General features: G+C 36.7%; 1 protein-coding gene across 5 annotated transcripts in view; it reads left to right on the top strand.

Annotated features, from left to right (window-relative positions):
- Positions 1-27,660, top strand: part of KLHL13 (kelch like family member 13) — a 383,509-nt gene that overhangs the window by 152,330 nt on the left and 203,519 nt on the right. Inside the window, exon 2 of one of the 5 annotated variants that reach the window (XM_045817706.1) lies at positions 5,852-5,936. The exons of the other annotated variants lie outside the window; for them this stretch is intronic. The gene's annotated coding sequence lies outside the window, so the exon portion shown is untranslated. The remainder of the gene's footprint in view (positions 1-5,851; positions 5,937-27,660) is intronic. 5 annotated transcript variants of the gene reach the window in all.

Here is a 27,660-nt window from a genome sequence, read left to right as displayed (position 1 = left end):
GCTATTCTGTGTCTTTTGATTGGAGCATTTAATCCATTTACATTTAAGGTTATTATTGATAGGTACTTATTCACTGCCATTTACCTACCTGTGTTCCTCCCTCCCTCTCTCTCTCTCTTTCTCTCTTCCTTCCTGTCCTTAAAGCAGTCCCTTTAGAATCTCTTGCAGAGCTGGTTTTGTGGAGGTGTATTCTTTTAGACTTCTTTTGTCTGGGAAGCTTCTTATTTGGCCTTCTATCTTGATTGAGAGCCTTGCTGTGTAAAATAGCCTTGGTTGAAGACCTCTGGTTCTCATTACTTGGAATATTTCTTGCCATTCTCTTCTGGCTTGGAGCATTTCCATTGAGAAGTCAGCTGTTAGCCTTATTGGGGCTCCCTTGTATGTTACTTCCTGTTTCTCCCTTGCTGCCTTAAGATTCTCTCTTTGCCTTGAAATTTTGCCATTTTAATTATAATGTGTCTTGAGGTGGGCCTCTTTGGGGTCCTCTTGATTGGGACTCTCTGTGTTTCCTGGATTTGTGTGACTTTTTTTCTCATCAAATTAGGGAAGTTTTCCATCATTACTTTTTCAAATAGGTTTTCTATCCCTTGCTGTTCTTCTTCTCCTTCTGGTATTCCTATTATATGGATATTATTACATTTCATATTGTCTTGCATTTCTCTTAATCCCTCTTCATTGTTTGTGAGCCTCTTTTCCTTTTCTTGCTCTTTCTGTGTGTTTTTCTCTGCTTTTTCTTCCAGCTCATTGATCTGATGTTCTGCTGCATTGATCCTGATTTTGATTCCCTCTACTGTGTTCTTCAGTTCAGAAATTGTACTCTTCATTTCCTCTTGGCCCTTGTTGATAGTTTCTATTTCCTTTTTCATGTTGATATAGTTTGTAGTGAGTTCATTGTAGTTTACCTGTAGTTTCTGGTAATTCACTGTGAGACCATTGAGCTTCTTGATAACCATTGCTTTGAGCTCAATATCTGATAATTGAGTTGCCGCTCTTTCATTTAGCATTCTTTCTGAGGCTTCCTCCTTTCCTTTCATTTGGGGATTGTTTCTTTGTCTTCTGATTGTTCGTGAGACTCTTCTTGTTAGCCTCTGTTTCTTAAATTGATCTGTTCTGGTTCCCTGGGTTTATGGGATGAACTTCTGTGGTAGAATACCTGTGAGATTCAGTGGTGCAGTCTCCTTCGTGTATCCTGGTGTTCACAGTTTCCCCCTACTCTTTTTTTTTGTGATCAATTGAAGGGGTAAGGGAAAATGGTTTAAGACAGCAAGAAAGTATTCTATGACATTTATAGTAGCAGACAGTAGAGAAGATATAGGAGATCCTTTGGCTATGTATAGTGTTAACTGTGATCTTAACCGTAATCCTTCCCACTAGCCACTTTTTAGAAAGAATGGAAAGAAGATAAGACTCCTGTTGGGGAGGGAAGGATTGTGAGTTGGATGTAGAAAGCAGTGAGGTTGAGGGAGTTCAGATTCTGAGGTAGGGTGAGAGTAAAGTTTAGTAAATAGGTGTAGTGTGTGAGAGAATAGAGTTAACCACTAGAGTAATGGAGTTCAGGAAGTCATGAAGTAGACTTGGACTAAGGTCTGGGAGGGGTGTTGTGTAGTATTTATAATTGTATGGAATAGGTCTCATTTATAGTAATATTACAGCAACAATCATTTGAAAGAATCTATGAGATCTAGATAACAAGAAGGAGTATAGAACCTTTAATAGTGTACTAATGGAACACAAATGAAGGACAGTAAATTAGCAATACACTATGAATGAGATAACAGGGGAAACCTGTCAAATGATACAATATAACCAGCCAAGCAAAGAAGACTATACAGAAAGAAAAGGAATACCACAATACTATTAAAATAAAAATGTAAGAATAATGAAAAAATGATCATAGAAATATGCAATAACTTGCAGGTTCAAAAAAACAGAAAAAAAAAGGAAAAAAGCAGAAGATGGAAGGAAGAAGAGATAAAATTGGAAAGAAAGGAAGAGGGAATAACACTAGAAAGAAAGAGAAGCATAAGGAATTGAGAGATATAAAAATAATAAGAATTAAAAATAAAAAGTAGCTTAGAAAAAATCAAACAATCAAAGAAAAAAACCTTTTGTTGGTTTCTAACTGACCAAACCGTTTTTCTGGTTTTGCTGGCTTCAGCAGGCTGAGGGGCGATTGGTATGGCTTTTCTCCCTTCCTGTCCAGCACTTAGCCTCTCTCGTACTTTCTCCAAGGCTAGCCACGCATTCTCCCCATAGCTAGTCTGGTTCCTCTCCGCAGGGCCCTGGGTGTGGTATCTGGGCCTTCCTAAGCACGCTCTCCCGAGCTTACGACCTCATGGCTGTGTGCTCCAGGGTTCCTGCGGAGCGTGCTGGCCTTCCCTGTTTTATGGCTGTGTGCTCTGGGGTTCCTGCGGAGCACCCGCACCTTTTTGTGTTCACGGGTATGGGCTCCAGGGCTCTTTTGTGGCGCGCACTTCCCCTGAGTTCATGGCCACAGGCACCGAGGATCCTGCGGAGCACCCGTGCCTTTTGAGTGTTCATGGCTGTGAGTTCCGGTTCTTCCACAAAACCACACTGTCTCCGGGTTGTGGGCGCGGGTACGCGGCCAGGCTGCCCTTTGTGGCACAGGCTCCGGTGTACACCCTTCCCAGGGCTATGCGTGTGTGCTGACACCCCCTGTGTGATTGCCACTCAGTCATCACTCCCCTCTGTGTGCCTTCAAGCAACCAGGCCTTAACCCCAGTGTTGCTCAATCCTTTTTTGGCCAGAGAGAGAGCAGTTGACTCAGTTGTCTCCCCAGTGCCCTAGGCAAACCGGGGAGTGCTCGGCCTGGGACTGCAACCTCCCTGGTCACCCCGCTGGTCCCTGGGACCTTATTGTCCTGAAGCACTCTCCTTACCGTGTGGTTTTTCAATGTCCGCTACAATTTTTGATCTCCTATTTTCATATGTGCTGTGGTACTGTTGGCTGTTTGCTCTGTTCCTCCGTAGATCGGCTCCCAAGAGACTTTTTAAATATAAATATAGATAATAAATAAATGTACATACACATAAGTTATGTATATATATAATTTAAAGACTAGATTCATTAGGAAGAAGCCTTAAAGAGCTAGATACCCCCTTATTATAAAGGAGATTGTGTAATTAAGCTATATGCAAAAATGGAATGGGCCATCTCAGAGAACAGGGAGTTCCTATCACTGAAAGTACTCAAAGAACCACTAGTTGATCTCTTGGTAGTGATTATAGTTTAAAGGGGAATTAAGCATTTTATAGGTGGTGGGACCCAGATTATCTTTTAAGTTCCTTTTTAACTTAAGGTTTATGTTATTTAAATTATTTTAGTTGCCTAAACTTGGGAGGTACAGGCATAATTTATGTATTTCATTTTCCTTATTTTCTACAGGAGAGATGCTTTCTTTCCTGATTTTTAGAGTACTAAAGTGTCATGTCTAACAGGAAAAAAAAGTATGTTTTTGTGGAGTAACATTCTCATTATGTTAAGATTATATTAATTAGCATCTCATCAAATCTGTGTTTCATCACAGGTGCATATAGGGCTCACACATTTTAGTATATACCTCATAAACTACAATAACTTAAGTAGGAGAGTAGATTTAACCTAAGTGTTAGAGATTTCTTCCTATGGTAGGACATAAATGTGTTTTAACTTCCTAGTTGTGGTCAATACAGTATTATTCAATGTTCCTTCTCAATACAGATATTTTTTTAGGTACTTTCTAGTCTTTGTTATAAGAGTAATACATACACATGGCAAAACACTTAAAACTCAAAAAGTACCCATGAATTATTAGTCTTCTCTTCTTAGTGGCAGCCATTGTTATTTTTTTTGTCTGTATACGTATGGATGTTTTCTATGTAAATAAAAGCATATGTGTATATGATCTATTAAATGCAAATGATAGAACACAGTATAACTGCTCTATTCTCCTTTAAAAATTAATACAGATCTTTGTATATTAGGACATAGAAACCTACCTTGTATAATTTTAAAAAATTGAGATTAATTTACATATCATAAAATTTACCCTTTTCAATTGTACAATTGGCTATCTTTTTAAAAAATGTTCACAATGCTGTACAAGCATTACCACTATCTAACTTCAGAGCAATTTCATGCATAGAAACCCTGTACCCATTAACAGACACTTGCTATCTCCTCTCTCACCGAGTCCTTGGGAATCACTAATCTGCTTTCTGTCTCTATGGACTGGCTTCCTCTGGACATTTCATGTAAATGGAATCATCCAATATGTGGACTGTTGTGTCTGGATTCTTTTAGTTAGCACAATGTTTCTAAGATTCCTTTATGTTATAAAACATAAATTGGTACTTAATTTCTTTTATGACTGAATAATATTCCATTGTATATCCATATATACAAATGTATATCCAGAGATTTTGTTTGTAAAATAGTCCCCTCTTATATGCACTCTCACTTTCCATGACTTTAGTTACTTGAGTTTAACTGTGGTCTGAAAATATTAAATGGAAAAATTCCAGAAATAAACAATTCATAAATTTTAAATTGCGTGCTGTTCTGAGTAGCATGATGAAATCTTGCACTGTCTGGTTCTGTCCCACTCGGACATGACTCATCCCTTGGTCCAGCTCTCCACACTGTATCCATTCCTTGATGGTTAGTCACTTAGTAGCCCCCTCTGTTATCAGATATGCTGTTTCCATATTACAATGCTTGTATTCAAGTAACCCTTAGTAGCCTGATGCTATACATCACAATGCCTAGGGCATTCACCTCACCTCATGTCATCATATAGGCATTGTATCATCTCATCATCATGAGAAGAGTGAGTGCAGTCCAATAAGGTATTCTAAGAAAGAGACCACATTCATATAACTTTTATAATAGTATATTGTCACAATTGTTCTACTTTATTATTTGTTTTTTGTTAATTTCTTAATATGCCTAATTGATACATTAAACTTTATCACAGGTATGTATGTATGTATAGGGAAAAAGCAGTATCTATAGGGTTCAGTACTATTTATACTTTCACACATCTACTGGGAGGTCTTAGAAAGTATCCCCCCAGGACAAGGGGGGGTGCTGTATACAAATTTGCACACATTCACATTAATTTTTATCCATAGTGCTGAGATAAAACAGCAGTCTCTTTTGTAGGGTCTACTTCTGAAGATACCTCCTTAGAGAATGCTCCCCATAAAATAATAGCACATAATATGTAACTTTTTTCCTTATTTCCAGTGCACCCTTTACTTCTTTAGTCTCAGGCCTTTGTTCATCATGTTCCCTCTTTCTGGGATATACTTTTACAACCCCACTTTCTCCACCACAAGGCAGTGATTTAAACCCCACCCATCCTTAAGGACCAGCCTAAAACTTCCTCAATTGCACAAGCTGAAGCCATTACTCCCTGCAGATTTCCCCTGCATGCTGCTTAGCTTTCTCTTACAGAATTGATTACAATCTCCCTTAACCATAGATGTTTAATCACTTTCAATTTTAAATTCCTCAAGAGCAGAGGTCTACCCTTGTTCATCTTGGAGCCACCGCTACAGCTAGCAGTATGCAGTAAGGTCTTGGCCCTTTCACTGAACTTTATCTGTAATCAAGTGTTTCACAAGCTTCTAGATCAAACCAAGAGGAAACACAGAAGTAGGCAAGGAAAGCAGAATACCTTAAACAATAAAGCAAAAGTTTTTTTCCTTGTTTATTAGCATTCTCCAGAGAAAAAGAACCAATGAGAGATTTTATATGTGTGTGTATGTATGTATATATGTATGTATCTATTTATCTATATTTGTGTATGTGTGTTTATATATATGAATTTTATATAAAAAATACACAGATTTTAAGAAACTGGCTCATGATTGTGGAAGCTGGCAGGTTGGAGACCAAGAGAACAGTTAATGTTGAAGACAGAGTAAATAAAGGTATGTATGTTAAACAAATTATCAAATTATGAATTTGTTCAAAAGCTTTTTTAGAGTAAAAGATAAATCCAAATTATATATAATGATTTATATTGTAATTTATGTTGATTTTGTTACATTGCGGTCACATTACAAAATATCACAGAAGAGTTCATTTCAAAATAACTCTACTCTTAGAACATACCACATTCTCTTCCTATATTGCTTTTTCTAAATAAGGTACAGCTGACCTCAACTGAAACAAGTTTCAACATATTAAGAAACAAGAAACAGAGGAGAGAAAAACTGTTACAAAATAACATATAAATATATTAATAATCACAAATGCTAAAACCCCAGTGCTCAAATAGAACAAAATTAGAAACTCTTAACTAAGAACTTTTATGATTTTTTCCCCACAAATAACTTGTGACACAGAGGCAGAATCTAGCAGACTATTACACTATCCACCAGATAATGAACTTTTGGCAAAGCATACCTTGTCTTCAGTTAGGCTTTCTCCTGAAAGTAAGGTAGATCACATTCAAATTTATTAATTCAGCAAATACTTATTGAGTACCTACATAGTACCTACTGTATGTTAGGTACTATAGTCAATGCAAAGATGTCTCTGGTGGAGAAGACTGGTAAAGGCATAATTGTGAAAGAATGCATTACATGCAACTGCTGTCACCAACCAAGGTCACTAAGAAGGTCTAATAGCCAAATATGAGTCAGTGAGCATGTTTACCCATTTTTGGCCTGGCTTCTCTGGAGCGTGACACTGAAGGCCACTGTCTAGATTAAATATTTCTTCCTCTGATTTGTAAATCCATTCACTCCTGGTCTCCTGATTTTGCTATTAGTGGTGACAAATTAAACATTTAAATTAAAAATTAAAACACCATTATTTTAGATCTTTTCTTTCTCTGCACAACTTTACCTATAATGTTGGCAGTTATCTTAACCCTGTATCATATTCCTCCATTCTTACTTATATACCCTCTTCGGGCAGTTAACTTAATACATCCCCTTTGCTTCATCTATCACTTGTTTGATGACAATTTCTAAAATAAATTAAAAAAATTTACTTTTAATATTTTTTACTTTGGTAAAAAACACTTAACAAAAAATTATTTTCTTTAAGTCAAGACCTCTTGAGAGGTCTATGAGCCACAGCCATATACAACTGACTTCTAGATAACTTGAAAGATACACAAGTGCTCTGATTTTAATAAGTCCAGAAATCAACTATCCATCTTACTACATGATTGGATTGTTCCCTCTCCCCTTTCTCTTGTATTCTGTGGCAGTAGCAATGGCTGGTCATCTACCAAGTAAGTGCCAGCCAGAAACCTGGGCTGCATGCTTTATTTCTCCCCACTTTCTCACTCTTTCATCCTTTCAGGTTGTAAACACTTTGGCTGGCTTTCAAATTCATCCCTCTTCATCTCTCTTTTCTCTATTAGACCTCAGTTTACATACTGTCTTTAGTTTGCATTACTTTATCAGCCCTCAAATTAATCTAATTAATATCGGGACGTGCCTTCCTTCAGTTCATTCTATAGACTACAGCCTAAGTAGTACTGCTAAAAGTCTGTTGAAAGTCATTTTTCTGCTTAAAAATACCACAGTGGCTCCCCACTGTCATCAGTATAAAATCTAAGCTCTCTGGATATATATATATATATAATGTATGTATATGCATTTCAGTCAGGACCTGGGCACTTGCAAATTCTCATTGCCTTCCACCCTAGCACACAAACTGAATGAATTCTTTGCCCTAACTTATGTTTTATCTCACTTATATGGCTTGCTCAGCCTAGAATGCCTCTCTGTTCCCCACTTTGCCTCATTAACTCCTACACATTGTCTAATAAAGACTGAAATCAGCCTTCACCACCTCTGAGAAGCTTTAACAACACAAGCATATGGTAAGTGTAGGACACACTACATAACTGTAGTGTATTGAGCTTGGGAGAGAGGCAAGGATTGGAGATACTTACACAAAAAAGCCTCTTTGTCCATCTAAACAATTCACTTCAAAGGGGATGTACCAGTAGTCCTCAAAGTACTGGGTTGGGCAAAATGTTTGTTTAGTTTTTTACATAAAATAAAAGACACATTTTTCATTTTTACCAATAACTTTATTGATTTGGATGTTTTGAGTATGTTGGCTATCTCCTGCTATTGGCTTCTAGTGGGTAGAGGCCAGGGGTGCTGCCAAACATCTTCCAATGCATAAGAAAGACCCACAGCAAAGAATTTCATGGGCAAATGTCAATAGTACCAAGAAACTTCAGAAACCACTTTTGACATGTTCAGTCAGTCATAGCACCTTCTCCATACACTGCACAAATCTTTTTTGCATTTCTGTTGCATTTTTACCTTTCTTGAAATAATAAAGCATAATATGCCAAAAATGTTACATATTTTCTTCTATCTTCAATATTAAAATGGCTGCACAAAAATTCACCAATTTTGATGTTTTTTTAAATGCACCCTGATATGATAGCTATCACAATACAGTGTAACAAAATAGTTTCCAATGAAGTTCAAGACAGATAAGCATTACTAGGGGTATCGTATGGGAAAAACTAAATGAACTTTTGCCTAACCCAACATTATCTTCTCCTGTATTTTTTTGTAGGTCTAGTGCATTCCATCAGTAACTCTCAGTACATTCAGTGACTCTGTAGAAAGGAAGAGGGAACTTAGAGATAGTGAAAAGTATATGTAAATGGTGGAGCAGAGCAGCAGAAAGGAAAGAGAAGCAGGTATACAAACTCAAGAATATCTTGTCAAACTCTTATGCTGATGGTGTGTGTGTGTGCATATATAAAATAAAAATTTACTAGAGTTTAATCTTCAAACATATATAATAATTATGGGCACAGAGATTTTACATGGAGTTTACAATTTCACAGAACATTTTTACACAATCACCAGTGGAAAATGTTTACCATAGTTATAAATTCAGTGACCTGCTTGAAAACACATGGTACTTACCACAATGGTAACTCTGTCTTCCCTGAACCAGTTCACACACCAAGCAGTGGCATAATTCAATGGAATGGGAACATCTATGTTAATTATTCCAACAGTTTGTATCATAAGTGAACAAAAAAAGTAATTTACTAAGAATAATACAGCGCTGCTGGGTAGCTCAGTTGGATAGAGTGTCATCCTAATATGCCAAGGTTGCAGGTTCAATCTCTGCTCAGGGCACATACAAGAAGCAAACAATGAATGCATAAATATGTGGATTAACAACTAAGAGACAAAGAGATAGCCAACCTATCAGATGCACAGTTCAAAACACTAGTTATCAAGATGCTCCAGGAACTCACTGGATACTTCAATAGCATAAAAAAGATCCAGGTAGCAATGAAGGTTGCATTATGTGAAGCAAAAAAAAAAAATCTACAGGGAACAAACAGTGATGGGGAGGAAAACAGGACTCAAATCAATGCTTTTGACCAGAAAGAAGAAAGAAACATTCAACCAGAACCAAATGAAGGAACAAGAATTCAAAAAAAATGAGGAGAGGCTTAAGAACCTCAAAGACATCATTAAACGTTCCAACATCCGAATCATAGGGGTACCAGAAGGAGAAGAACAGCAGCAAGAAATTGAAAACTTATTTGAAAAAATAATGAAGGAGAACGTCCCCAATCTGGCAGAAGAAATACTTTCAGGATGTCCAGGAAGCTCAGAGAGTCCCAAAGAAGCTGGACCCAAGGAGGAACACACCAAGGCACATCATAATTACATTACCCAAGATTAAAGATAAGGAGAGAATCCTAGAAGCAGCAAGAGAACAGGAGACAGTTACCTACAAAGGAGTTCTCATTAGACTGTCAGCTGATTTCTCACAAGAAACCTTGCAGGCAAGAAGGGGCTGGAAAGAAGTATTCAGTCATGAAAGGCAAGGACCTACATCCAAGATTACTCTATCCAGTAAAGCTTTCATTTAGAATGGAAGGGCAGATAAAGTGCTTCTCAGATATGGTCACGTTCAAGGAGTTCATCATCATCAGCCCTTATTATATGAAATGCTAAAAGGGCTTATCTAAGAAAAAGAAGATAAAAATATGAACAGTAAAATGACAACAAATTCACAACTATCAACAACTGAATCTAAAAAAAAAATAAATGGAGCAACAAATCGACATTTCTGTCCCCCTGCTTTGTTTCTCTCTCTAAAATTCTATAAGTGAATTTAGAAAAAGAACAATGCAGTGGAACTGCTACAGCAGGATTAAGCCAACAAAGTTGTTGCACTAGGTGAAAATGTGTATGAATGTCTGCTGCCAGGCCAGACTCATAAATATGCATTTAAGAGGTTCTGAAGCCTTTTAGAACCAGTTTTTCTCAACCTACAAGAGTGGCTAAACTGAAAAAGAATGGACAGATTTATGGTTGAGGCTTTTACTTCACAAACAAATCCTTGGGTAGAATCCATGTTTCAACTGAGGTCATAGTGTCCTTTTGCACCAAAGAGAGTCCCAGGAAGAAAAAGTTCGTAGCAGTTTATATAGGTAGAGCATTCAAGTAGTTCAGCAGATGTCTAGGTCTGTGACTATCAGAACCTCGGATGAAAGAATTCAGGAAAAATAGTATGAGGCAGTCAGAAAGGGGACTTTGTTTCTAATCTCCACTCTGCTAAAAGGTATGATTCTGAAAAAGTTAATTTTCCTATACAGAACTCAGTTTCTTTATAAAGTGTACTTAGGGTGGGAAGGGACAGCTAAGACATCTCTTAAGGTTCCTCCCAGCTTTGAAACTATATGATTTGATCTAGAGTGACCTACCTGACAGGTACACATTGGGTGGAATAGAAGAAAGCAAATATGAAAACTGTCTACAAGGAACAGAAATAAGTAAGTGATGGTTGGTAGAAGTGATTAAAATCATATAGGGAGGGTGGATATACAGTCTGAGGAACCAACTTAATATTGTTAGGAAGCTTTAACCATTGCTTCCCAAACACCCTTTCCCTTAACTTTCAGAATTCCTTTCTTCATAATTCTAAGATTTTCTTGTGATTTTATGCTATATTTAGAGAAAGCAGAATTGGAAATACTGTGGTTGCTACACCCAACAAATGGGGTTGAACTTCCAGTCAATTTATTATTTTCACAGCCAGGTATGTGTAGTAGTGTAGTAGAGAGGATGTTATTAGGGGAGAAAGGGGAAGGGAGAAACAGAATGGATAGGTACTTTATTCTCCTTTTGAACACATTGTGATAAATGTTTCAATTGACCAGGAAGATAAAACAATTCTAAATTTTTTTCACCTAATACATAGCTTCAAAATATATAAAGCAAAACTGCTGAAAAACACTAAGAAACTGAAAAATGGACCAATTGCAATGGAATATTTCAAAACACTTCACCATAACTGATAGAAGAAGGAGACCAAAATAGTCTGGGAAGTCTGTGCATACTTTAAATACAGTTATCAAGTTTAATCTATTGCATATATATAGAAGAATAGTTCAGCAAATGGAGATAATTACTTCCATTTCACAAGCACAGACAGAACATTTATGAAAATGGATCCTATACTGGACCCTAAAGAAAATCTCAACAAATATCAAAAGGACTGAAAATCAGAGTATATTTTGATTGCTATGCAATTATGCTAAAAGTAATAAGTGATAACTAACATTACCTGTGTTTGGATATTAAGAAATACTTCTAAAAACATTTAGGGTCAAGGGAAAAACCATAATAGCAATTAGAAAATGTTTAAAACTGAGCAGTAACAAACACTACACAGGAAAACTTGTGAGGTGCAGCTAAAGCAAAGCTTAGAGTGAATTTTATAGCTTTAAATACTTATATTAAAAAGAAAGCTTCAAAAAGTGTACTAGGCATCCAGATTTATGACTTAGAATAAAATAAAATTAATATAACTGTAGAAATAATAAGTAAAAATAAATGAAATAGAAAATAAAAATAGAATGTCCAGAAAATCAAAGTTGGGGTGTTGGGGTGGGCATTTAGCTATTAATAGTGATGAACTTCTGGCAAAGAGAGCATGAATATATTAGGGATAAAAGTGAATATTACAGATGCTGCAGAGATAAGATAGGATGTGGGGAAATAGAAGCATAAGTTGACAAAACCTCTTTGGAGGGCAATGAAACAATATAACAATCAAAATGAAAAATTACACGTAACTTTTAAAAATTTTAAGCCACATGCATTTTATTTTTATTTTTAAAAAGATTTAAAAAACATTTTATTTATTTATTTTTTAGAGAGGGGAAGGGAGGGAGAAAGAGAAGGAGAGAAACATCAATGTATGGTTGCCTCTCATGTGGTCCCTACTGGGGACCTGGCCTGCAACCCAGGCATGTGTCCTGACTGGGAATCGAACTGACAGCCCTTTGGTTTTCAGGCCAGGGCTCAATCCACTGAGCCACACCAGCCAGGGCTGCATTTTATTTTTTTAATTAAATTTATTGGGGTGACATTGGTTGATAAGGTCATATAGGTTTCAAGTATACATTTCTATGATACTAGTTCTGTATATTGTACTGTGTGCTCACCACCTAAAGTCAAACCATCTTCCACCACCATATATGAGGCTTCCTCCTTCCTCCAGCCCCCAACACCTTCCCTCTGGCAACCACCACATTGCTATCTGTGTCTATTTGTTTCAGTTTTATATCCCACATATGAGTGGCATCATATGGTTTTTAACTTTTTCTGACTGAGTTATTTCACTTAGCATAATATTCTCAAGGTCTATCCATGCTGTCACAAGTGGCAGTATGTCATCTTTTCTTATGGCTGTGTAGTATTCCATTGTGTATATGTACCACATCTTCTTTATCTAGTCGTCTATCAAAGGACACTATGGTTGTCTCCGTGTGTTTGGCCACTGTAAATACTGCTGCAGTGAACATAGGGGTGCCTATATCTTTGCTAATACATGTTTTCTAGTTTTTTTCGGTAGATACCCAGGAGAGGGCTTGCTGGGTCATATAGTCACTCTTCTTAATTTCCTGAGGAACCACCAGACTGTTTTCCACAGTGGCTGTACCAGACTACATTCCCACCAGCAGTGAATGAGTGTTCCACTTCTCCACAACCTCTCCAACACTTAATCACTTGCCTTGTTGATAATGGCCATTCTAACAGGTATGAGGTGATAAACTCATGGTAGTTTTTTTTTTAAGGTTAATTTTTTTCCTGCCACTTTTTTCTTATTCTGTTTTTTCCCATTACCATTTATCCATGGATGGACCTGGAGAACATTATGCTAAGTGAAATAAGCCAGTCACAGTAGTTTTGATTTGCATTTCCCTACTAGCTAGTGAGGTTTAACATCTTTTCATATACCTGTTGGCATTTGTATGTCTTCTTGGGAGAGGTGTCTGTTCAGGTCCTCTGCACATTTTTCAAATGGATTGTTTATTTGGTGTTGAGTTTTATGAGTTATTTATATATTATGGATATTAACCCTTTGTTGGAGCTGTTGTTTGCAAATATCAACTCCCATTTGGTAGGTTGCCTCTTTGTTTTGTTGCCATTTCTTTTGCTGTGCAGAAGTTCTTTAGTTTAATACAGTCCCATTCATTTATTTTTGCCATTACCTCCCTTGCCTTTGGGGTCAAATTCACAAAATATTTTCCACAGCCAAGGTCTATAAGTTTAGTACCTATATTTTCTTTTATGTAATTTATTGTTTCAAATCTTATATTTAAGTCTTTGATCCACTGTGTATTAATTTTTTTACATGGGGACAAACTGTAATCTAATTTCATTCTTTTTTCACATGGCTTTCCAATTTTCCTGGCAGCATTTATTTTTTAATCATTTTTTATTGTTATTTTGTTATAGTTGTCCCAATTTCCCCCCCTTTGCCCTCCCCCACCCATCACATCCCCCCAACTCCCACAGTCACTTCCCACACTATTGTCCATGTATGTGGGTCATTCATACATATTCTTTGTCTAGTTCATTCCCCTTCTTTCCACTATTATCCTCCTCTCCTTGTCCCTCTGATCACTTTCAGTCTGTTCCATGTTTCCAGCACCATTTATTGAAAAGTACTTCTTTTCTCTATTGTGTGTTTCTGGCTCCTTTGTCAAAAATTATCTGCCCATATGCATGTGGGTTTATATCTGGGTTCTCAATTCTGTTCCATTGATTTGTGTTTCTGTTTTTCTACCAATACCATGCTGTTTTGATTATGATAGCTCTGTAATATAATTTGAAGTCAGGTATTGTGATACCTTCAGCCACATTCTTTTTTCTCAAAATTGCTTTTGCTATTTGGGTTCTTCTGTGGTTCTATTTCTTTAAAAAATGACATTGGGATTTTGATGGGGATTGCATTAAATCTGTATATTGCTTTGGGTAATATGTCCATTTTAACTATGTTGATTCTTCCAACCTATAAACATGGACTATCTTTTTGTATTTTATTGTATATCTTTCAATCTACTTTATTTTTTCTTTTCATTATGCTATTAGTTTTTCGAATTTTTCCCACTTTATCCTCCCTCTGCCCTGCACGCTCCAACCTCCAGCATTCCCACCTTAGTTCATGTCCATGGGTTGTACATATAAGTTTTTTGAATTCTCTGTTTCCTATACCATTCTTAACCTCTCCCCATCTATTTAATACCTACCAATTATGTTTCTATTCCTTGTACCTTTCTTCTCCCCTTCCCCACCAAAAACCCTCCATGTGATGTCCATTTCTCTGATTCTGTTCCTGGTCTAGTTGTTTGCTTAGTTTTTGTTTTCATTTTTTTTAGGTTCACTTGTTGATAGTTGTGAGTTTGTTGTCATTTTACTGTCCATAATTTTTCATCTTCTTCTTTTTCTTAGATAAGTTCCTTTAACATTTCATATAATAAGGGCTTGGTGATGATGAACTCCTTTAACTTGACCTTATCTGGGAAGTACTTCATCTTCCTTTCCATTCTAAATGATAGCTTTGCTGGATAGAGTCATCTTGGATGTAGGTGTTTGCCTTTCATGACTTCAAATACTTCTTTCCAGTCCCTTCTTGCCTGCCAGGTTTCTTTTGAGAAATCAGCTGATAGTCTTATGGGAACTCCTTTGTAGGTAACTGTCTCCTTTCCCCTTGCTGCTTTTAAGATTCTCTCCTTATTTTTAATCTTGGGTAATTTAATGATGATGTTCTTTGGTGTATTCCTTTTTGGGTCTAATTTCTTTGGGACTCTCTGAGCTTCCTGGACTTTCTGGAAGTCTATTTCCTTTGCCAGATTTGGGAAGTTTTCCTTCATTGTTTGTTCAAATAAGTTTTCAACTGCTTGCTGTTGTTCTTCTTTTGGGACCCCTCTTATTCAGATATTGGAATGCTTAAAGTTGTCCCAGAGGTTCCTAATCTTCTCCTCATTATTTTGAATTCTTGTTTCTTCATTCTGTTTCAGTTGGGTGTTCCTTTCTTCCTTCTGCTCCAAACCATTGATTTGAGTCCCAGTTTCCTTCCTGTCACTGTTGGTTCCCTGAATATTTTACTTTATTTCACTTTGGGTAGCCTTCATTTCTTCCTTCATTTTTTGAACAAGCTCAATCAGTTCTGTGAGCATCCTGATTACCAGTGATTTGAACTCTGCATCAGATAGATTGTCTCTCTCCTTGTTGCTTAGCTCTTTTTCTGGAGTTTTGATCTGTTCTTTCATTTGGTCATCTTTCTTTGTCTCAGAGCACCAGTTTGGTTGAATGTTTCTTTAATTCCTTCATTGTCACAGTTCCATGCAGTTTGATTTTCAGGCACTTCTGGTTGTTTATTGTTTTTAGATTGGTTGTCATCCTCCTTTTGGTTGTGTGAGGAAGTGAAGGGTTTCTACCTATGCCTCCATCTTAGCTGGAACTCCTCAATATCTTTTAATAATGCCTTGTAGTTTTCAGTATATAGGTCTTTCACATCCTTTGTTAAGTTTATCGCTATGTATTTTATTCTCTTGGTTGCAACTACAAAAGGAATTTATTTTATTTTTCTGAAGTTTAATTGTTATTATACAGGAAAGCAATGGATTTTTGTACATTGATTTTTGCATCCTGCAACTTTATTGTATTTGTTTATTGTTTCTAATGCTTTTTTTGTGGAGTCTTTAGGGTTTTGTATGTATAGAATCATGTTGCCTGCCACAAAATGACACTTTTACCTCTTCCTTCCCAATTTGGATGCCTTTTATTTCTTTCTCTTGCCTGATTACTCTGGCTAGGACTTCCAGAACTATGTTGAATAAGAGTGGTAAGAGTGGGCATCCTCGCCTTGTTCCTGATTTTAGAGAAAAAAGCTTTCATTTTTTCACCATGCAGTATGATTTTAGCTGAAGGTTTGTCATAATGGCCTTTATTATGTTGAAGTACTTTCCTTCTATTCATATTATATTCAATTTTTTAATCATAAATGTTGTATCTTATCAAATGCATTTTCTGCATCTATTGATAAGATCATATGATTTTTATCTTTTTTTAATTAATGTGGTGTATTAGATTGATTGATTTGTGTTTGTTGAACCAGCCTTATGCCCCTGGTGTAGACCCTACTTGATCATGATGTATTATTTTTTGATGTATTATTGTATTCAGTTTGCTCATATTTTACTTACAATTTTTGCACCTGTATTTTATCAGAGGTATTGGTCTGTAGTTTTCTTTTTTTGGTAGTATCCTTATCGGGTTTTGGTATCAGAATTATGTTGGCCCCATAAAATGTGTTAGATAGTATTGCCATCAATTTTTTTGGAGAGTTTGAGAAGGATTGTTTTAAATCTTTCAGTATTTGCTAGAATTCACTGGTAAAGCTGTCTGGTCTTAGACTTTTGTTGTTTGGGAGGTTTTTGATGGTTGTTTCCTCACTGCTGATTGGTCCAGTTAGACTTTCTGATTCTTCATGATTTTGTATAGGAAAGTTATATATTTCTAGGAACTTATCCATTTCTTCTAGCTCAATGAATTTGGTGGCATATAGTGTTTCATAGTATTCTGGTATGATCCTTAATATCTCTATGATGTCTGTGATAACTTCTCTTTCATCTCTTTTTTCCTTAGCCTAGCCAGGGATTTGTCAATTTTATTAATCTTTTCAAAGATCCAGCTCTTGTATTAATTTGTTGTATTTTGTTCTCTGTTTCATTCAGTTCTGCTCTGATTGTTATTATTTCCTTTCTTCTACTTACTTTGGGTTGACTTTGTTCTTCTTTTTCTAGATATTCAAGATGTAATGTTAGGTTGTTTACTTGGGATTTCTCTTGTTGCTTGAGATAGGCCTGTAGTGATATAAACTTCCCTCTTGTTATTACTTTTACTGCATCAGAGAAGTTTTGATATGTAGTATTGTCATTCTCATTTGTCTCTCTATATGTTTTGATCTCATCTTTTATTTCTTCTTTGACCCAGTCATTTTTTAGTACTATGTTGTTTAACCTCCACATATTTTTAGGTGTCTTTGCTTTGTCAGTTTCTTCCATTAGTTCTATGAGTAATTTCTTTATATATTTCCCTGATTGGGTGCATATACAGGGCCCAGCACAGATAATTCCTCTTTTTTAATACAAATTTTTTATTAAAAATAATAAGAATGTAATTCTGTAACATAACAATATCACCCTCAAGCACACCATATGACATTTGAGGCAAAATGTTCAAATTAAAACTATAAATTATTACACTCATATTATTACCCTACCAACCACACTCAAGCAGGCATTACTTCTGCCACACTCTGTGTATTAAGAAGTGTTGTGTCTTCTTGATGTAGTGTCCCCTTTACCATTATAAAATGTCCATCTTTTCCTCTTGTTACCTTTGTTATCTTGAAATCTATTTGTCAGATATAAGTATGGCTACACTTGCTTTTCTGTAGATGTTATTGCTTGGAGGATTATTTTCTATCTTTTCCCTTTGAATCTATCTTTGGCTTTGCAGCTTAGATATGTCTCTTGAAGGAGGCATATGGATGGGATTTTTTTATTTTTGCTCTGATATGCTTTGTGTTTTTATTAGTGAATTTAGTTCATTTACATTTAAAGTAATAATTGATGTGTGATGATTTCCTATAGTCTTTTTGTACCTTGTTTTCTGGTAGCTCTGTGCCTCCAAGGGTTCTTTTCCTTTGGGTTTCTGTCTGTTGATTTTGTTTGGCAGTATTCCATGCTTCTTCCCTCTGTTTCATCTTTTTTAAAGTGTTGTGTCTAATACTTGGGGGTTTTTTGTGTGGTTGCCATTAGGGTTATGAAAAAGAAAGTTGCATATATACAGTAGGGTTTGTTTTTAGTACATTTAGATCTCCATCCTCTTTTGTCAGTTCAAACCTTTGCCCCTTTTATGTTTTTGTTGTTGCAAATTATCCCTATTTATGCTGTAAGTTTTATGGTAGTCTTACTTATAGTGCTGTGATCTTTTGCTCTTCATTTCAGGTAGAATAACTCCCTTGATGTTTCCTTCATTGGAAGTTTTCTGGTAATACATTCCCTCAGCTTCTATATGGCTGGAAAGGTCTTTATTTTCTCCTTCATGTTTAAAGGATAACTTTGCTGAATATATTATTCTTGACTGGTAATTTCTCTTTTTCGGTATTTTGAATATTTGGTTCCACTCTCTCCTGGCTTGTAAAATTTCTGCTGAGAAGTCTGATGATAACCTGGTAGATTTTCCTTTGTAGGTTACTATCTTTTTCCCTGGCTGTTTTGGGGATTTTTTTCTTTGCCATTAACTTTTGACAGTTTTAATACAATGTGTCTTGGACAAGGCCTCTTTGGATTAAGGGAACTAAGTGTTCTATTTGTTTCTTGGGTGGAGGATCTAGTTCTTTCCATAGGTTTGGGAATGTCTCATCTACTGTTTGTTTGAATAGGTTTTCCATTCCCTTCTCCTCTTCTTCTGAAATACCTATAATTTTTATATTGCTTTTTCTGATGGAGTGAGATAGTTCTCATAGAGCTCTTTTGTTTTTTTAATGCTCAGGTTTCTCTCTTTTCTGTGCATCATTTGTGGATTCCTGTCTTTGATATCACTAATTCTTTCCTCCATCTGGTTGGCTCTGTTTCCTGTGCTCAGTAGTTAATTCCTAATCTTTTTATTGAAAGCTTCATCTCCAGGATTTCAATTTCTGTTTTTCAGGTTTCAACCTCTGTAGTGAAGTACTTGTTTTCTTCATTTATTTGTTTTTTGAGAGCATTGAATTGCCTGTGTGTATTTCCTCACATCTTGAGTATTTTCCAAACTGCAATCTTGAATTTTCTGTCATTTATATCACATTTTTCCATGTGTTACAGTTTGCTTTCTAGAGATTTTTCATTTTCTGAGCTGCCTTGCTACCTTGGTTATTCATGGTATTTGATGGACTCCTTCTTTGTCTAGGCATCTATGTATTGCAATTCACTAGCAGATTTGTGTGAAGGGTCTTTCTACTATTTTCCAGTAGGTGGTGCTGAATTGCAAGTTTTTAAGCTCTGTAAAATCTCAAAGTGGACCTCTGTGGCTGTGGTCAGTATAGCCATGGATAGCTGGGATGTTTGGGGGTGGGTTTTGTTTTTCTCTCTGGATAATGGTAACATCAGACTTCCACAGGCTACCCCACTACATGCTACAACCCATCAGTTGTAGAGGGAAATAGTGATTCTGACATAAAAGTTCTAGGATTTGGAAATAATGTGCTTCAAAACCTGACACCTATTATACCTATGTACCCCAATATTCATAATTTACAGCACAATTTACAATAGCCAAGTGCTGGAAGCAACCTAAGTGCCCATCAGTAAATGAATGGATCAAAAAACTATGGTACATTTACACAATGGAATACTGTGCAGCAGAAAGAAAGAAGGAGCTTCTACTCTTTGAGATAGCATGGATGGAACTTGAGAGAATTATGCTAAGTGAAATAAGCCAGGCAGTGAGGGACAAATGCCATATGATCTCACCTTTAAGTGGAATCTAATCAACAAAACAGGCAAGCAAAATATAATCAGAGACATTGAAATTAAGAACAAACTGATAGTAACCAGAGGGGAAGGGGGATGGGAAAGTCGGGGGGAGGGGGAAGTGCTTTCAGGAATAACTATAAAGGACACATGGAAAAAACCAAGGGGGGTGGAGGCAGGGGAGGGAGGTGGGGTATGGGAGGAGTGATGGGGGAAGGTAAATGAAGGCAACTGTACTTCAACAACAATAAAATAATTTAAAAAACCCTGATACCAAGGACCATAAGAGGAGAGTTTTGGGAGTCTAAAAGGTGTCAGAGATCTGTGGCTGCATTTCTTTGTTTGGAACACTGACTGCTTGGCAGCTAACATTCATGGCAGAACTCTTATGCTGTGTCCTTGCCCAGGCATCTTGGCTGTCTGAGCCGAAGTTCCCACCATTCACTCGTGTAGGAATGCCCACCAAGACTCTGCTCCTCCTGACTGAAGGAAGTGTCGGCTACAGCTGACTTTCTTCCCTTTCCAAGTTGAGCCCACTGTGAACAATGGGCTATAGGGCTGTGGCCCTGGCCTGTCTGAGCTCTCCTCCCTTCTTGCCTCCCCTGGTTGTTCCCATTTGCCCACCTTTAGATGCTTCAAGGTGTGTATCTCTCAGGCATGCCTCTGTGTTGAGTAGGGAACCCTTTGTTGAGTAATAGCTGATCAACTTGTTGAAATTTCAGGGCGAGACCAAGGAGATCTTTCATGTTGACATTCTTCTATGCATAACTTTTGATGTATCAATTCTACCTCTTAAAGTTACCTCATATACAAAGGTGGGCAAAATTAGATTAGTAATAATAAATAATACAATAATAAATAAGTAAGTAAGTAAATAAATAAATCAAGAATAAACTCTTTTGTGTACTCACATCTGTAAACCTACTTTTTCCCACCCTTGTATATGCACAGAGATGTGTGTATAGGGCAGAATGTGACCTGTCTGTCTCAAAATGTCTTATTGTAGTGTACTGACATTTTCACTTAAATGAAGCACTTTATGGCTTCTCTTTGGCATATTTAAATTGTCAGCATCACCACTCTTTCACTTGGGGGCCACTATTAAGTAAGGATTACTGGAACACAAGCACTGCCATACCATGACAGTTGAGCTTACTAAGTAATTAAAGAGTGAGTAGTGTATATTGTGTGGATATATTGGACAAATGGGCATTTTACATCCTGGGTGGGATGGAGTGGGAAGGCAAATGATTTCATTACACTACTCAGAGTGGCACAAATTGCAAACTTATGCATTATTTAATTCTGGAAATTTCCATTTAATATTTTTAGACTGTGAGTGCCTGTGGGTGACTGAAACCATGGGAAGGGAAATCATGGCTAAGGGGGGGCAGTTGTACAACTTAAATCAGAATTTTCCTGAAGTATTGATTTCTAAAATATTTGGTGTCATACTATATTTTTTAACTTGGTAAAATCTCTATATTTTTTCAGTTTGAGCAACTACTAGTTTTCATGAAAAATATGAAATCTTTCTTTTATTTAAAAATGTTATTATATTTTTCCATTACGATTTAGTCCCTTTATAACCCCCTTTTCCCCTCTAATCACTACACTGTTGTCCATGTTCATGAGTCCTTTTCCCTTTTGGCTCAGTCCCTCCACCCACTAACTTCCACCCCCACTAGCTGTCATCTGCTCTCCAACTATGACTCTGTCTTTGCTTTGGTTTAGTTCAGTTGGTTCATTAGATTCTACATATGACTGGAATCATATGGTATTTGTCTTTCTCTGACTGGCTATTTCATATAGTATAATTTTTTCCAGGCCCATCCATACTGTTGCAAAGGGTAAAATTTTCTTCTTTTTTATGGCTGAGTAGAATTCCATTGTGTAAATGTCCTATAGTTGTTTTATCACCTCATCTAATGATGGACACTTGGGCTACTTCCACACATTGGTGATTGTAAATAATGCTGCAATGGACATAGGAGTGCTTATATTCTTATAAATTAGTGTTTTGGGTTCTTTAAGATATAGTCCCAGAAGTGGGATTGCTGGGTCAAAAGGCAGATCAATTTTTAATTTTTTGAGGTATCTCCATACTGCTTCCCACAGTACCTGCACTGGCCTACATTCCCACCAACAGTGCAAAAGGTTTCCCCTTTCTCCAGCCAGCACTTGTTTGTTGATTTATTGATGGTAGCCATTCTGACAGGAGTATCGTGATATCTCATTGTAGTTTTAATTTACATTTATCTGATGATTAGTGACATTCAGCATTTTTTCATATGTCTATTGGCTCTCTGAATGTGCTCTTTGGAGAAGTGTCTACTCAGGTGCTTTGCCATTTTTTAATTGGGTTGTTTGGTTTTCTGGTGTTGACTTTTGTAAGTTCTTTATAAATTTTGGATATTAAGCCCTTATCAGATGTACCGATCAATATGTTCTCCCATTTTGTGGGTTGTCTTTTTATTTTGTTGATGTTTTTTGTTACTGTGCAAAAACTTTTTAGTTTGATGTAGTTCCATTTGTTTATTTTTTCTTTTGCTTCCTTTGCCTGGGGAGATATATCTGATAAAAAGAATTCTACAAGCAATATCTGAGATTTTGCTGCCTAGTTTTCTTTTACAATTGTTAAGGATTTGGGTCTAACATTTAAATCTTTAATCCATTTTGAATTTATCCTTGTGTGTGGTATAAGAAGGTAATCTAGTTCCATTTTTTTGCACATATCTGTCCAATTTTCACAATGCCATTTATTGAATAAACTGTCTTTAGCCCATTGTATGTACTTGTTTCCTCTGTCAATTATTAATTGACTATTAAGGTGGGGGTTTGTTTCTGGGCTCTCTATTCTGTTCCAATGGTCTATGAGTATGTTTTTATGCCAGTACCAGCTGTTTTGATGACTATGGCCTTGTAACATAGAATGATATTAGGTAGTGTGATTCCTTCAACTTTGTTCTTCTTTCTCAATATTGCCTGTTGCTATACAGGGCCTTTTGTGGTTCCATATAAATTTTTGAAATATTTGTTCTAGTTCTGTGAAATATGTCATGGAATCCTAATAGGAATTTCATTAAATCTACAGATTGTTTTGGGCAGTATGGACATTTAAATGATGTTAATTCCTCCTATCCATGAACATGATATGTATTTCCACTTATTTGTATCTTCTTCAATTCCTTTTTTAAAATTGATTAATTAATTTATTTTAAAGATTTTATTTATTTATTTTTAGAGAGGGGAAGGGAGGGAGAAAGAGAGGAAGAGAAACATCAGTGTGTGGTTGTTTCTCATGTGTCCCCTACTGAGAACCTGGCCTGCAACCCAGGCATGTGCCCTGACTGGGAATTGAACTGGCGGCCTTTTGGTTCACAGGCTGGTGCTCAGTCCACTAAGCTACACCAGCCAGATATCTTCTTCAGTTGCTTTCTTCAGTGTCTTATAATTTTCCAAGTACTGGCCTTTTACATCCTTGATTAAGTTCATTCCTAGGTATTTCATTCTTTTTGAAGCAATTGTGAATGGGATTGTTTTCTGAATTTCCCTTTCTGTTAGTTTTTGACATAAAAATGCAACTGATTTCTGGATATTAATTTTGTATCATGCTACTTTGCTGAATTTATTTATCAGTTCTAGTAATTTCTTGGTGGAATCTTTGGGGTTTTCTATGTACAGTATTATGTCATCTGCAAATAATGACAGTTTTACTTCTTTTTTTAAAAGATTTTATTTATTTAGTTTTAGAGAGGGAAGGGAGGGAGATAGAGATAGAGAGAGAGAGAAACATCAATGTGCGGTTGCTGGGGGTCATGGCCTGCAACCCAGGCATGTACCCTGACTGGGAATCGAACCTGTGACACTTTGGTTTGCAGCCCGTGCTCAATCCACTGAGCTACGCCAGCCAGGGCTTGTTTTACTTTTTCTTTTCCAATTTGGATGCCTTTTATTTGTTCTTCTCATCTGATTGCTATGGCTTGGACTTCCAGTACTATGTTGAATAAGAGGAGTGAAAGTGAACATCCCTGTCTTGCTCCCCATCTTATGGGGAATGCTTGTAGTTTTTGCCCTTTGAGTGTGATGCTGGCAGTGGGTTTGTTATATATGACATTTATTATGTTTAGGTATGTTCCCTCTAACCCACTTTGGTGAGAATTTTTATCATAAATGGTGTTAGATTTTATCAGATGCTTTTTCTGCATGTTTTGATATGATCATGTGGTTTTTGTCTTTCATTTTGTTTATGTGGTGAATCACATTTATTGATTTGTAAATGTTGTACCAACCTTGCATTCCCAGAATAAATCCCACTTGATGACACTGTATGATCTTGTTGATGCATTGCTGTATTTGGTTTGCTAATATTTTGTTGAGGATATTATCATCTGTGTTCTTCAGGGATATTGGTCTATAATTTTCTTGCTTTGTAGTATCTTTATCTGGTTTTGGAATTAGGATGATGCTGGCTTTGTAAAATGAGTTTGGGAGCCTTCCTTCCTCTTGAATTTTCTGAAATAGTTTAACATGGGGAGGTGTTAGTTTGTCTCAGAAATTTTGGTGAAATTCAGCTATGAAACCATCTGGTCCAGGGCTTTTGTTGTTGGGAGTTTTTTATTACTGCTTAAATTTTTCTGGGTGTAATCTGTCTACTGAGATTGTCTAATTCTTCCTGATTTAGTTTTGAAGATTGTATGTTTCTAAGAATTTATCCATTTCACCCAGATTGTCCAGTTTATTGGTATACAGTTGTTCATTATATTTTCTTACAATCCTTTGCATTTCTTTGGTGTCTCTTGTTATTTCTCTTCTTTCATCTGATTTTATTTATTTGGGTCCTCTTTTGTCTTGATGAGTCTGGTTAAAGATTTATCAATCTTGTTTATCTTTTCAAAGAATCAGCACTTGGATGCGTTGATCTTTTCTATTATCTTTTCAGACTCTTTCATTTATTTCTTCTCTGATCTTTATTATTTCCTTATTTCTACTCACTTTAGGCTTTGTTGTTCTTTTTCAAGTACCCTTGAGTGTGAAGTTACATTGTTTATTTGAGTGTTTTCTTGTTTTTTTTTTTTTTTGAGATAGGTTTGTAATTCTATGAATTTCCCTCTTAGGAAAAATCTGTTGAACATTGCTTTCTCGGTGTTCCACAGATTTTGCATTGTTGTGTCCTCATTTTCATTTGTTTCAAGGTATCTTTTGATTTCTTTCTTCATCTTGATGTTGACTCATTCATTGTTTAATAACCTGATATTTAACTTCTATATCTTTGTGTGCTTTTCAGTGTTCTTCTTGTGGTTGATTTCTAGCTTCATAGCATTGTGATCAGAGAAGATGCTTGATATGATTTCAATCTTCTTAAATTTATTGAGACTTGTTTTGTTTCCTAGCATGTGGTCTATCCTAGAAAATTTTCCATGTACACTTGAAAACTATGTATATTGTGCTGCTTTGGGGTAAAATGCTGAAGATATCAATTTAATCCATTTTATCCAGCATGCCATATAAAACATCTGTCTTGTTGATTTCTGTTTGGAAGATCTATCCATTGTAACAATGGGGTGTTAAAATCTCTGACTATGACTGTATTTCTGTCGATCTCTCCCTTTATGTCCATCATGATTTGCTTCACATATTTAAATGTTCCTATTTTGGGTGCATAAATGTTTACTAGGGTTATATCTTCTTGTTGGATTGTTCACTTTATCATTATGTAGTATCCTTCTTTGTCTCTTACTATAGCTTTGGCTGTAAAGTCTATTTTGTTGTATATAAGTACTGCTACCCCAGCATTTTTTCCCTTTCCATTTGCATGAAATATCTTTTTCCAACCCTTTACTTTTAGTCTGTGGTATCTTTCAATCTGAAATGGGTTTCTTGATGGCATCAAATATATGGGCTTTGTTTTCTTATCTGTTCAGGTACCCTGTGTCCTTTGGTTGGAGCATTTCAGTCATTTACATTGAATGTGATTATTGAGGGGTACATATTTAGTGCCATTTTATTGTTAGACTATTTTCTTCTGCTTTTTTTCTTTTCCCTTTTTCCTGTCCATCTTAAAGCAAGCCCATTAACATTTGCTACAGTGCTGATTTGGTGTTAATAAACTCCTTTAGGTTTTTCTTATCTTGGAAGCTCCTTATTTCTCCTTCAATTTTAAATGCTAGCCTTGTTAGGTAAAGTAGCCTTGGTTGTTGGTTCTTACTTTTCATCACCTTGAATATTTCATGCTACTCCCTTCTGGCCTGATATGGTTCTGTTTAGAAATCAGATGCCACTCTAATTGTTGCTATCTTGTATGTAACTACCTGCTTTTCGCTAGTGGCTTTTAGGATTCTCTCCTTGTCTTTAATCCTTGCCATTTTAATTATGATGTATCTCTGTGTAAGTCTCTTTGGGTACAACTTGTTTGGGACTCTCTGGGCTTGGATTTGTATGTCTTTTTCTTCACCAGATTAAGGAAGTTTTTGGTCATTATTCCCTCAGACAGGTTCTCGATCCCTTGCTCACTCTCTTCTCGTATTCTCACAATGCAGATGTTGTTATGCTTCATGTTGTCCAAAATGTTTCTTAAGTTCTCCTCATTTTTTAAAATTCTTTTTTTTTCTTTTTGCTGCTCTGCTTTGGTGTTTTTTTTTCTACCTTGTCTTCCAAATCACTGGTATGATCATCTGCTTCATCTAATGTACTGTTTACTTCTTCCAGTGTATTATTTATTTCAGGTATTGCATTCTTTATTTCTGACAGGTCCTTTTTTTATGGTTTCTATGTTTTTTTTATGCGCTTGAGTATCCTTATAATCATTACTCTAAACTCTGTTTGATAAATTGCTTCCCTCCATTTCATCTAGTTCTTCTTCTGAAGAATTCTGTTGTTGTTTCATTTTGGGTCTGTTTCTTTGTTTTCCCATTTTTGCTGCTTCTTTGTATTTGTTTCTATGTATTAGGTCGATCTGCAAAGACGCTTGTACTGGCCTTTGTTTGATGCTGGTTGTGACTGGCCCTGGATAATCTGTTGGAGCTATTAGTGATCCACTGTGTGTGGCTTCCTCTGCTGAGCCTGTTTGTGTGTGGAAGAAACCAGGCTGCACACCAGGGCTTGGTTTTACCAGCACCTGGCCAGGGGGAGGGTCAGCTAAAGTCTTGGAGCCCCCAGAGGTCTGCCTTAGTTGTTAAATTTAATTGGTGTTATAGCCTCAAGTTGTACTCAGCAGCCTGGCTTAAGTATGACGCAGTTGGGGGGGGGCATGCGGGACAGAGTAATTTCTGTGGGTGGGGGTATTGCTTCCCCTCAGGCTGATGCCATTCAGAGAGGAATGCTTTGCCTGAGAAAGATGACCTCTGCATTATGGGGAATGACTCAGCACAGAGATCCTGGCAGCTATTCCTTTAGTTCTCTCCCCAGAGCCACCAACCCCAGACTTTCCTCACACATCTCTAGTCCACTCTGCCCTCCCTCCACCAGAGTTCTGGGTAAGTGTCTAGAAATGAAATTTTGTGTGTTGGCCCTTTAAGAGGCTCTCTGCATCTCAAGCCATCTCTCTCTGGAAGAAGAAACTGTACTGCTTTTTACAGCTGTATGTTTTCTGGGTTCCTTTTCTGATTCTGGTACTCTAGGCTGGGGAGCTCTACTTGGGGTTTTGACCTCAAACATCTCAGAGTGACCCCCCCTCGTGTCTGAAATATACCTCTGGACCCTCAGCTACCACCTGTGGAAGCCCAGTGAGCCCTTCACACCTGCTGTGCACTCCCTACCAGTCTTGTCATGGTTAAGTCGTTTCTACTATTTGCCCTTGGTTATAAGGCTTCTCTCCAGCT

The sequence above is a fragment of the Phyllostomus hastatus genome, unplaced genomic scaffold (assembly GCF_019186645.2).
Source record: "Phyllostomus hastatus isolate PE091 unplaced genomic scaffold, TTU_PhHast_1.1 phas_scaffold_28, whole genome shotgun sequence".
Taxonomy (NCBI): Eukaryota; Metazoa; Chordata; class Mammalia; order Chiroptera; family Phyllostomidae; genus Phyllostomus; species Phyllostomus hastatus.
Note: the sequence above shows the minus strand (reverse complement) of the source record. Positions and strands in the feature narration are given on the sequence as shown.